Source organism: Armigeres subalbatus, chromosome 1 (assembly GCF_024139115.2).
Source record: "Armigeres subalbatus isolate Guangzhou_Male chromosome 1, GZ_Asu_2, whole genome shotgun sequence".
NCBI classification, from domain to species: domain Eukaryota; kingdom Metazoa; phylum Arthropoda; class Insecta; order Diptera; family Culicidae; genus Armigeres; species Armigeres subalbatus.
Window position 1 is genome coordinate 110,824,618 of NC_085139.1, and position 11,367 is coordinate 110,835,984.

At 39.0% G+C, this 11,367-nt stretch overlaps 1 protein-coding gene across 1 annotated transcript in view; it reads right to left on the reverse strand.

The window, feature by feature from the left end:
* LOC134204920 (beta-alanyl-bioamine nonribosomal peptide synthetase ebony) overlaps positions 1–6,760 on the reverse strand; it is a 112,977-nt gene extending 106,217 nt beyond the window's left edge. The window contains exon 1 of the mRNA XM_062679729.1: positions 6,195–6,760. The gene's annotated coding sequence lies outside the window, so the exon portion shown is untranslated. The remainder of the gene's footprint in view (positions 1–6,194) is intronic.
* Between the last annotated feature and the right edge of the window lie 4,607 nt (positions 6,761–11,367).

An 11,367-nucleotide genomic window follows, 5' to 3' on the forward strand; every position in this document is an offset into this window, starting at 1 on the left:
TAGAAAATTCTAATTCCACAGAAAGAACTTCCTAAAGGAATTCCTATAGAATATTCTCCACGAATTTATTCGGACCTTTCTCCAGGGAGTTTTTCAAAAAATGCGTTATGGATTCCTTCGGAAATTTCTTTAGGAATTTCAAATCCATAACGCATCAGAAGAGTTCTTCCAATAATGTTTTCGGAAGAACTACTGCACGTATTTTGAAAATAATTCCTTAAAAAATTGTGAGTTTTTGTTCTTAATGAATTTCTGAAAGAATTCGTGGGGGAAAATCCGAGTTGTTTTCTAGAATTTCTCCCTAAAACTTCCATAGCGATTCCTTGAGTAACTTCTGAAGGAATACCTGAAAAGAATACAAAGGAATTTCTGGAGGAAAGTTCAAAAAAATTTCTGGCAGAATTTTCTAAATAAATCCTGAAGGAACTTTCAAAAAAAATATTTGTATTTTCTAGAGGATTTCTTGAATGAACTTTTGAAGGGTTCTCAAAAGGTTTTCAAAAAGAATTCAAGATTTTCTTAGAGAATTGCTTAAGGAATTTATAAAAAAAATTACTTAGGATGAAAAAAAATATGAGAAAAAAAGTTTAAAAGAGTTTCAAATTAGTTGAATTTTGATGCAGGAAAAATATTCCGCACCACCATTTCCCAGTTTAATTCTGCAAGTGATCCAGTTACAGAAAACTTGCCACCTATTATTTATACGTTTCTTTTCCTGCACTCTAACTTTCATCTACTCATAGTCAAATTTTTGATTAACGGCCACCCTTTTCCCCATAGTGTAATGGTCAGTCGTGAATTGGTGAAACCGGTGAAACTGTCCCATCATCGTTTGTTCGCTACTACCAAGTCAAGTGTGCATTCAAGAATGTGCTTCTTTAGCCGCTACCTAAACAACAACAGCAGCAACAGTGCGTTTAATAAGCGAAACCCAAAGGACACGCTCATAGTCGAAGACTGCAGGCTAGATGTGAGTGGTCAGTCAGATGTGCTGTGTATGGAGCAAAACCTTGAAAAAGAGAAGCGCGCTTGATCAGCTGTGGTGGTTACCGGTCGAAGCCGTTTTCAGTGTTAATGGGTATGCTATTCGTTTAGTGTTTTATTTTATTGCTTGTAACGCGTTTAATCTTAAACGCGACCAAACGTCAAAGATTTCTGTTAGAAAAGAAGATTATTTCACGGTTAGAAACATAAAAAGGTATTAATTGACAATAAATCGGGTATCTTGACCTATAGTGGACCCCTAGCCAATAGTGGACCCTCTAGCCATGTTTGCATTATTCCTGCATAATATAAACATTTTCGTATGAAATTCTATCGGGAGAACCTAACTTTCACTCTAATGATTTGATTACATGCATTGGAATTGCCCTTGAATGTAAAAATAGACGATTTTTTTACAAATTTGTAAAAAATAAACACGGGAGTGTCCATAATAGGAATATTTTGGGGGGTCTATAATAGGGAATTTCACAAATGAATCTACCTCGTCGTTTGGTATAAAGGTCGTTTGGCATGATAGTCATTTGCTGTAATTGTCATATATATATATATATATATTGCCATATTTGTACGACGCGGCAAAAGAAGGATAGACAAGGTTCCTGTAAAAACGGAAGCATTTCAAATATTGACACATATACTGCCGCTAACCGCAAGTCAGACTTATCTGTATATGGAGGCCGTATCCAGATAAGTCTGACTTGCGGTTAGCGGCAGTATACTAGCAAGATAAATCAAGTTAGAATTAATTTTACATTGGTAGCTAAAAAGATTTTCAATCTCCTTTAGTGAAATGACTTCACCTGTAATAAGACGAGTTTAATACTATTCCATTTAATTCCACCAGGTTGTAATGTCGATTCAGGTACGCGACACCATTATGCCAAACGACTGTTATGCCAAACGACTTTTATGCCAAACGGCATTATGCCAAATGGCGTTATGCCAAACGACTTTATGCCAAATGACCTACCACCGTCATAAATGAACAAATCGGCAAACGATAATAATTATTATAATTGATTTATTAATGCATTATTTTGTATTATTTCATTAAGGGGTGATTCAAATATGACGTCCACCACTTTTCGGGATTTCTAGACCCCCCTCCCACCTCTATCAAGATTTTTGTATACCTAGTGCATGTGCTGTCACAAAATCTTAGACCACCTCTCCCCCTCAAACATGTGACATCATTTTTGAACGACCCCTAATGACAACATCCTCATTTCCTTCACTTCGCGCATTCATTTCAGCCGCTAGAGAGAATTCCTGTGCAGATCCCATTGCTCTCAGTGGTTGAACCCTTCCAGAACGCGAAAGGAAAAAATAACCAAAAATGAGTTTCCTTTGACACAACTGACTTGTGATATTTTGTTTGTTGGATATCATTGTTGTTGAATATCCTCAGTTACAAGGTGGAAGAATACGTGATACGATTTGTCCTGGGTCAGGGGGGGGGGGGGGCCTGGGTCAGATGCAGTCAAAAACGGGTCATTTTTTTAAAACCATTGACAGATGAACGAAAGTGACCAGAATGCTGATGCAAACGTAGTCAATCATCATTGACCAGCATCAGAAGCTAGTTTTGATACATTTGAATCACCAGGACATGGTTCCGGATGTTCCGGGAACCTGGTTCCCTGGGGTATCCCTGGGGTGGTGGTCACTTTTCAAGTGGACACAACCCAGTCTTGCGACATACCAAACTTCATGGTTTTGGAAGAGAATCCTAATAGATGAGTTTTTGGGAGGTTTTGGACACATTGGCCTCATCCGGAAGTGTTCCCGGGAGCCTGGTTCCCTCAAGAAAGTTGACAAATTTCGATTAGCACCGAAACCCATCTTGCGACATATCAAACTCCATGATTTTGAAAGACACGCACAACACATGATTTTTTGAGAAGTTTTGGACACATTGGCCTCGTCCGTAAGTGTTCCCGGGAGCCTGGTTCCCTCAGGGAAGCGGACAAATTTCGATTAGCACCGAAACCCATCTTGCGACATATCAAACTCCATGATTTTGAAAGACAAATTGAATTACTGATTTTTTTTTGAGATTTTGGACACATTGGCAACGACCGGAAGTGTTCTTGGGAACCTGGTTCCCTCAAGGAAGTAAACAAATTTAGATAAGTACCGAAACTCATCTTGTGACGTAACAAACTCCATAATTTTGAAAGTCAAGCAAAATAATGAAGTTTGATATGTCGCAAGATGGGTTTTGGAGCCAATCAAAATTTGACCGCTTCGCTGAGAGAACCAGGCTCCCGGGAACACTCCCGGACGTGGCCAGTGTGTCCAAAATCTCTCAAAAATTCATGTATTGTGCTTGTCTTTCAAAACCATGGAGTTGGACATGCCGCAAAATGGGTTTCGTTGCTAATCGAAATTTGTACGGTCCCCTGAGGGAATCAGGCTCCCGGGAACACTTCAGGATGTGGTCAATATGTCCAAAACCTCTCAAAAACTCATCTATTGAGCTTGTTTTTCAAAATCATGGAGTTTGATGGGTCGCAAGATGGTTTTCGGTGCTAATCAAAATTTGTCCACTTCCCTGAAGGAAACGGGGTTCCCGGAAACACTTTCGGACGTGATCAACGTGTCCAAAATCAAGATTTGTCCACTTTCTTGAAGGAACCAATTTCCCGGGAACACTTCCGGACGTGACCAATGTGCCCAAAATCTCTAGAAAAAACTTTCTATTGAGCTTGTCTTTCATAATCATGGAGTTTGGTGTGTCGCAAGATGGGTTTCGATGCTAATTGAAATTTGTCCACTTCTTTGAGGGAACCAGGTTCCCGGAAACACTTACGGATGTGGCCAATGTGTCCAAAATCTCTCAAAAACGCATGTATTGATCTTGTCTTTCAAAACCATGGAGTTTGTTGTGTCGCAAGATGAGTTTCAGTGCTTATCGAAATTTGTCCGCTTCGCTGAGGGAACCAGGTACCCGGGAACACTTCCGGACGTGGCCAATGTGTCCAAAACCTTTCAAAAACTCATCTATTAGGATTCTCTTCCAAAACCATGAAGTTTGATGTGTCGCAAGATGAGTTTCGGTGCTTATCGAAATTTGTCCGCTTCCTTGAGGGAACCAGGTTCCCGGGAACACTTCCGGACGTGGCCAATGTGTCCAAAACCTCTCGAAAACCCATCTATTGAGGTTGTCTTTAAAAATCATGGGGTTTGATGTGTCGTAAGATGGGTTTCGGTGCTAATCGAAATTTGTTTGCTTCCCTGAGGGAACCAGGTTCCCGGGAACACTTCCGGACGTGGCCAATGTGTCCAAAACCTCTCAAGAACTCATCTATTGAGCTTGTCTTCCAAAATCATGGAGTTTGATATGACGCAATATGGGTTTCGGTGCTAATCGAAATTTGTTCGCTTCTCTGAGGGAACCAGGCTCCCGGGAACACTTCCGGACGTAGCCAATGTGTCCAAAACCTCTCAAAAAATCATGTGTTGTGCGTGTCTTTCAAAATCATGGAGTTTGATATGTCGCAAGATGGGTTTCGGTGCTAATCAAAATTTGTCCACTTCCCGAAGGGAACCAGGCTCCCGGGAACACTTCCGAACGTGGCCACTGTGTCCAAAACCTCTCAATAACTTATCTATTGAGCTTGTATTTCAAAATCATGGAGTTTGATATGTCGCAAGATGGGTTTCGGTGCTAATCGAGATTTGTCCACTTTCTTGAGGGAACCAGGATCCCGGGAACACTTCCGGATGTGGCCAATGTGTCCAAACCCTCCAAAAACTCATCTATTAGGATTCTCTTCCAAAACAATGAAGTTTGATATGTCGCAAGACTGGGTTGTGTCCACTTGAAAAGTGTTCAGGGATACCCCAGGGAACCAGGATCCTGGAACATCCGGAACCATGTCCTGGTGATTCAAATGTATCAAAACTAACTTTTGATACTGGTCAATGATGATTGACCACGTTTCCATCAGCATTCTGGTCACTTTCGTTCATTTATAAATGGTTTAAAAAAAAATGACCCGTTTTTGACTGCATCTGACCCAGGACCCCCCCTTAATAAATCCGGCCGGAGGGGCACCATGGTCAAATCGAGTCATGTACCAAAAAATAGACATGATGACGCTTCTTCCCTGAAAATCATGGCAATTGGACGAAAAATGAGCCTACACGGGTTATTTCAATTTTGATTTCTAGGTCAGACCGAAACGGGTTAATGCGATTTGCTCGATCCAAATACTGAAATTTTTGAAAATTTGTTTATTTTTTTTTTGAATATTTGTCGCTACCTCGTCAAATTAGTGGCTCTGACTAAGCTAGTCCGAGATAGAGATACATAATTTGAAGCTCGCAAAATGTGCAAAATTTAATGTACGTTAGGTTCTCCCAATGGATTTTCATAGAAAAATGTTTATATTATGCTGTAGTAATGTAAAAACGGCTGAAGGATCCATTATTTGTTCATATACCCTATAATTTCTATGAAAAAATATGCTCAGTTTTTATCTTTAATATACTTTTTATTGAGTGTTTTCATTTTTCTTTTGATTCTTATAATTTTGTTCATAAATATTTTTTGTTAGTTTATGAAATTTTTTATACTTCAACGACATTTTCAATCGTTATTATAATTTTTATATATCAGTAAATCCCAATAAATTTGTTTTGAATTTTTATTTTTGGAATTTCTCGGAGACTCAATTTGATTAGTATCGCCGGACAGTTTGTTTCGTATTCGAAAATGACCAGAATAAACACGCCCAATCATCGGGAAAAACAAAGCGAATCGCTGAATCTTTCGAAGCTTCCGACTAATTTATTATTTGAGGGGGCTGTGTTTGGCCTAACAATCTGCCAAGCTCGCTGCGACGCTAAGTTTGATAAAGTGATTTCAGCTACAATCGGTTTCATATGGTAGATCATGGGGCAGGATCTGTTCACATGAATCCGTAATTTTTTTACGAAATATAATTTGCATCAATTTTTAACAAGATAGTATAGCATAGATTCAATATATTTAATTATTCTCATTTGTACATACACGTAGTGCAAACTGCGAGTTGAGAAACACATTTAGCTATTTCTTTGATTTTTATCATCATTTTAATTATAAACATATAATCCTAAATAACGTAAAAAGAGGTTGCTTTTTCCAGATAATTCACCATCAATATAAAGTTTAGCTAAATTTTTATTTAGGTAGCACTTACTTGATTTCGTGTAATATATGGAATGTTTCCTTTGATCCTGTTTTCAAATATTTTCTTGCGCTGATTTACACACACTATTCAACGTTATTCGCACAATCACTTTTTGAAAGGTTTTCTTCGGAGCACTTTTCCTTTTTCCGTTCGCCAATCACTTGCGTATGTCACTAATTTTGGTAAATCAAAATTCTTATCACACCAAAACCTTTCTTGTTTCTTCTAATCGACGATTTACTCAGTTTTCCTTTCTATGCAGGGAGTCAACACACAACAATCACACCACGCGTAAGCACAAAGGAAAGGGTCCTGTGGGAGTGGATTTCCGCGAGCAACTATGGTCACGCTAGAGCTACCAATACCGTTTTTTCCAATCACTGAGCTAGACCGCGCGCTTGAGATCCGGGATCAGTCCGTGCGGTTGTTCGTCTACTGGAACGGCACTTGGCAAGGACCAAAATTTGACGGCGGAGGCGAGAAACGCGTGTTTCTGTTAGGAATTTAAAAAACAAACTAATCGAGCTAGAACGGCTTGCTAATGCTTTTATATGGGACCCTCTCTAACCGTAGTCTCCAACTGGACGGCAAGACGCTGACTGTGCGCGTGCTGCTGTGGCTGGTGCTGCTCGTGCGGATGGATATGCGCGGTATCGAGCTTGCGAAGGGATGCCTTGATCCAAGAGCGCGATGATGGGTGAGAGATTTTCCCGCGCGCCAGCCTGCCTGCGGTGCGGTGTAGAGGATTGAGAATCAGCTGTATTGACTGTTGACACAGCTGCGGCGCGGTGTAATCGTAGAACTAAATCGCGGATTGAGAGCCGGCGAGAACATGGAGCGATTTTTGCTCTGATGTAGATACGCCAGTAACGATGCATTAAAGGATTACGGTTTGAACAATAAGTTTAATATGACGGAAGGTAGTGCGTGTTGCGATACTATCTTGTAGTGAAGTGATGTTTTGTTGCTTAGAACAGAACCTTATGAATTGCCTTTAATTTTGTCGCAGAGCACCGTGGGTGGTAGCTCAATAGTTGTAGATCGTTGCATTCGGAAGCGGAAATAGTAGAACATTTGGATCCACTTAGTTCAGGGGTATCATGGTATCATCACATCAAATGGATTTGGAATACCTTTTCTAATGGATATGGATTACTTGGAGCAATGCATTTTCCCTGTTTCCCGTAGGTCGCAGTAAGCTATGATGCAATACGTAGTGAAGTAGTAGGCTATGATTCAACAAATGACAATATGATAAATTGAAAAAAAAAAATACCTTTGAGACCGTACGTTTAGAGTAAGCATGTTTAACATGATATTCAAATGATCTATGAAAGAAGCCCTTTATCTGAGGATGACAAATGTTACAATGCGATTTTCGTAAGGACATGGGAGAGAAGTAGGTGGTTTTCTTGAAAACAACGTATTTCCAGGAGGATTTTAGGGAAACTTGCGGAAAAGCTTTACCGTTATTAGTTAAATTTTAGATTGAAATTGTTGGTTGTATACGATAGGTTTTATAAAAATACGAGATAGTGATTGAAACAGTAGTTCTAGGAAGTACTGAGGTGATTAAGATTGATCAGAATTGCATTAAAAAAATGAAAGGTGCATTGGAAATGTCAAACGATCTACACCTGTGTGGAACCAGTGACCAGTGATGTGAAAGGGAAACTTTAATGTGTTGCAATACAATGCTGTTCAGATAGGATTTTGATTTATGATTGTAGACTCTATATCGACTCATGGAAGTAAATCTTGCCATATCATTGAAAACAAGCAACTAGGTTTTGTTGCCCGTTGAATGCCGCTCATGGGCAGCTTTCCCTGAAAGCACAAGCTTGTTCGAAAAATATTCGGTACCAATTACATATGTAGGGAAGCGCTCGTATACCGTTTTGACTCAAACCCCGATAACTCATATTCAAAACACCAGCGTTTTAGAACTCTAAAACTAAAATTTTAATCGAATTTGGATACGTATTTTTGACGTAGGACTATGTATGTGTTTTCTATATTGGGGTACACTTTGCTATTCCAAAAATCGGAGACCGCCACGCCAAATATGATAGACTTTGAACGTTAAAGTCTCAGCAGTTTTTCGATGGATTCCCATTTGTTTTTCGACCATTCAATCAAGTAAATAATCTTGCCAGAAAATTGCACTTTCCGCTGACGACAGCCGACGATGAAGACGACGATAAAATCACGAAATGGAAATATCTATTGGTTTTATTGACTGCAATACACTTCGGAACAGAACGAGAGAATGTATTTGAGAAAATATGAATTACACGCTGAATACAATACCATGCAAAAGTTTTGATCTTATTGCAAAACTAAGACTAAAATTGCTAGCGTGGGCATTTATTTTTAAATTCAGTTTAGTATATTTTAGATCATTGTAACGCCAATCAATTTTGTAGATCTAGCATTAATATTTTATTTGTAGCAATAACTAATCATATCTTTGTAAAATAATATAATCAACTTATAATGCGCGTGAAGAACTATTTTAGTTCTATTTTAATCAACATTAAGTCTGCAAACGATGACAAATTTCGCGCTGTTACTACCCTGATTCTTCCGGTGGCTTTATACGGCCATGAAACATGGACGTTAAAGGAGGCTGATCGGAGAGCTTTCGGAGTGTTTGAGCGTAAGGTGCTGTGGACAATACTCGGCAGTAACAGGAGAACGGTATCTGGCAGCGTCGCATGAATCACGAATTGTACCAGGTGTATAAAGGGCTGGATATTATTAAGCTTATGCAACACGGCAGACTACGGTGGGCTGGTCACGTTGTTCGTATGCCGGAATAACGTCAAGCAAAGATAATATTTACTAGAGAGCCGCATGAAGCTTGAGATCCTGGGACTCAGTGAAGTCCGTTGGCCAAACTTTGGAGAACACAGAACGCCGCACAGTGCTGTGTCCCTTGGACAAAAATGGAAAAATCGACTCTCGTATTTAGTCGAATCAAGTAGACCATGATATAAACATATGTTTTAGTTATGCTGTACGCGTATTAGTATCTTTGTGAGGTCACTGGGACGATCAAACCAACTCGTGTTTGTAAACATTTCTATCGCTGAAATTGGATGATTTAACACCTGTTAGTGAGAAGCATCTTTTTAATTGCCTAAGTTTTCGAACGGTACCTTTCACTGTAAAAATCGATATGGGAAGCGTAAAATCAAGTAAATAAGATCCAAATAAATGTGTTTCAGTGGGACATATTTCGATCATTGTGATAAGTGAAGCTTCCAAGTCTTGGGCATGAAGTTATATAGGAAAAAATAATCTACAACTTTAAACAGCTTTTAAAAAGAGTACATCAAAACACATCTCTGAAAATCGCACCAGATCTCACCTATAGTATTCTTAAGAGAATGGAAGTGATTTCAGCTGCTCTTATTTGCTCTATTAATAGCTGTTAACTTGCGCTCAATAACATGGCTATAGACAAACAATAGCTTTCCGTTGATCCGTCCTAACGAAAAGCTCGTGTGTTGAAGTTTCTGTCTGATTTATATAATCCAGAAAATTTCTCCGAGGAACTTGAGAAAGAACTAAAGCAGTTTTGCAAAATCTTTTGTTTGAGAATTGATCAAAAATGGTTAAAGAGCTTTCGATCATCCGAGAAATTCGAGAAGCAAAACTCTCTGATTGTCTTCGTTGGTAAATCTTCCTCGTAATCCGAAAATAAATATTGAAGGAATTGCCGAGTCTTCATTCAACATTGCGAAGGGTAGACCCCAAAAACCGTTTCAGGAATGTTCGAATAAAACCTAGAAACTACGTGTTGAAGACCTTATCAATAAAAATTAACCTGAGGAGCTAGCATTTGCGGCCAATATATCAAGTAGCTGAAGCGCAAATCATGAAAAGGTAATGACAGCGACATAAGTACTGGCGTTGTACATTGGCTTGAGTTTATCCGACAGAAAGTACAATCTGCTTCAAAGTACTTTAAACGAGGTGCATGCAAATCTGCTTCCTAGCCTTTACGCGGTAAATAAGGAAAAGGAAAAAAAAACATTCCTAAACAGGTTTCCGCGCCTGAAACGTCCGCTGAGGTTAATTTGCAAGACCTGATGAATTGTACCTCGCTAAGCATTATGCAGAAATTTTCGGTAGAGAGCTCAAGGACGGTGAAACTTGAACGGAAATAGGGTTTTGATGGACACATAGGACATAGCACCTACAAACTAAAATTTTCGGAGGATGAGAGCTCAGATAAGAGTCTGCTTGTTGCTCTACTGCCCATGATTTAGTTAACGTATCAACCATTCGAAATATCAGCAAATTTCCTTCATTCTGATGATGATCCCAGTCACCACGAGTACGCTGGCTTCTACCCCTCTGTTACTAACTTCATAATAAGATGATATGATTGTACATATCACAAAGAGCCATGGCTCCGTAAAGAGTTATACACGCCTGAGCCTACCAAAAAAGCAAACTTGGAAAAAAATATAACAAGTTCCAATGATTTCTGATACCGTCGTTAAAAAACAATCCCTCAAATCATTACTAAGGATATTCTGATTCTATAGTATAAAACATGAGAGCTGGCGTTTACGTCACTTATGAGATGATCAATTGGAAATTGGTCAATTGTTGTAATAAAAACTGTTATCATACCACATTATCATATCACATATTTTTCGTAAAAAGATCCTGGTTCTTTGAGGCATATAGTAAAATCTGGCGTTTACGGCATTTATGCAATTATCTGTTCAACATAGGTCAATTACGCAAATAGTAGTTTTTATCATAAGTGATAATTTTCCCAAAATGATCTCGATTATACGAAGCGTAAATTATATGTTATGAAATTTGGCGTTTACGCCACTAATGCAATTATCAATTTAACATAGGTCAATAATGCAAATAGTAAAAAAACTAGCTTACAATTATTTTCCCAAAGACACCATTGAGTTAAAACGTGTAGAATGTTATGATTTTTGTCCCGTAGTTCCATACGTTCGAAGCACTGTGCGCCGTCGCGACAAGTTCTGATATACTCTGGTTTACGAGGTGAACACGCTCCCCGGTATCGCGGAGTTGGCTTCCTACTAAGCGCTCAGACACACTCTGTGCTCATGAAGTGAGAACCTATAAGTGAAAGGATAATCGTTGCCAGATTTAGAATACGGGTCCGAAAGCGTACTATAAT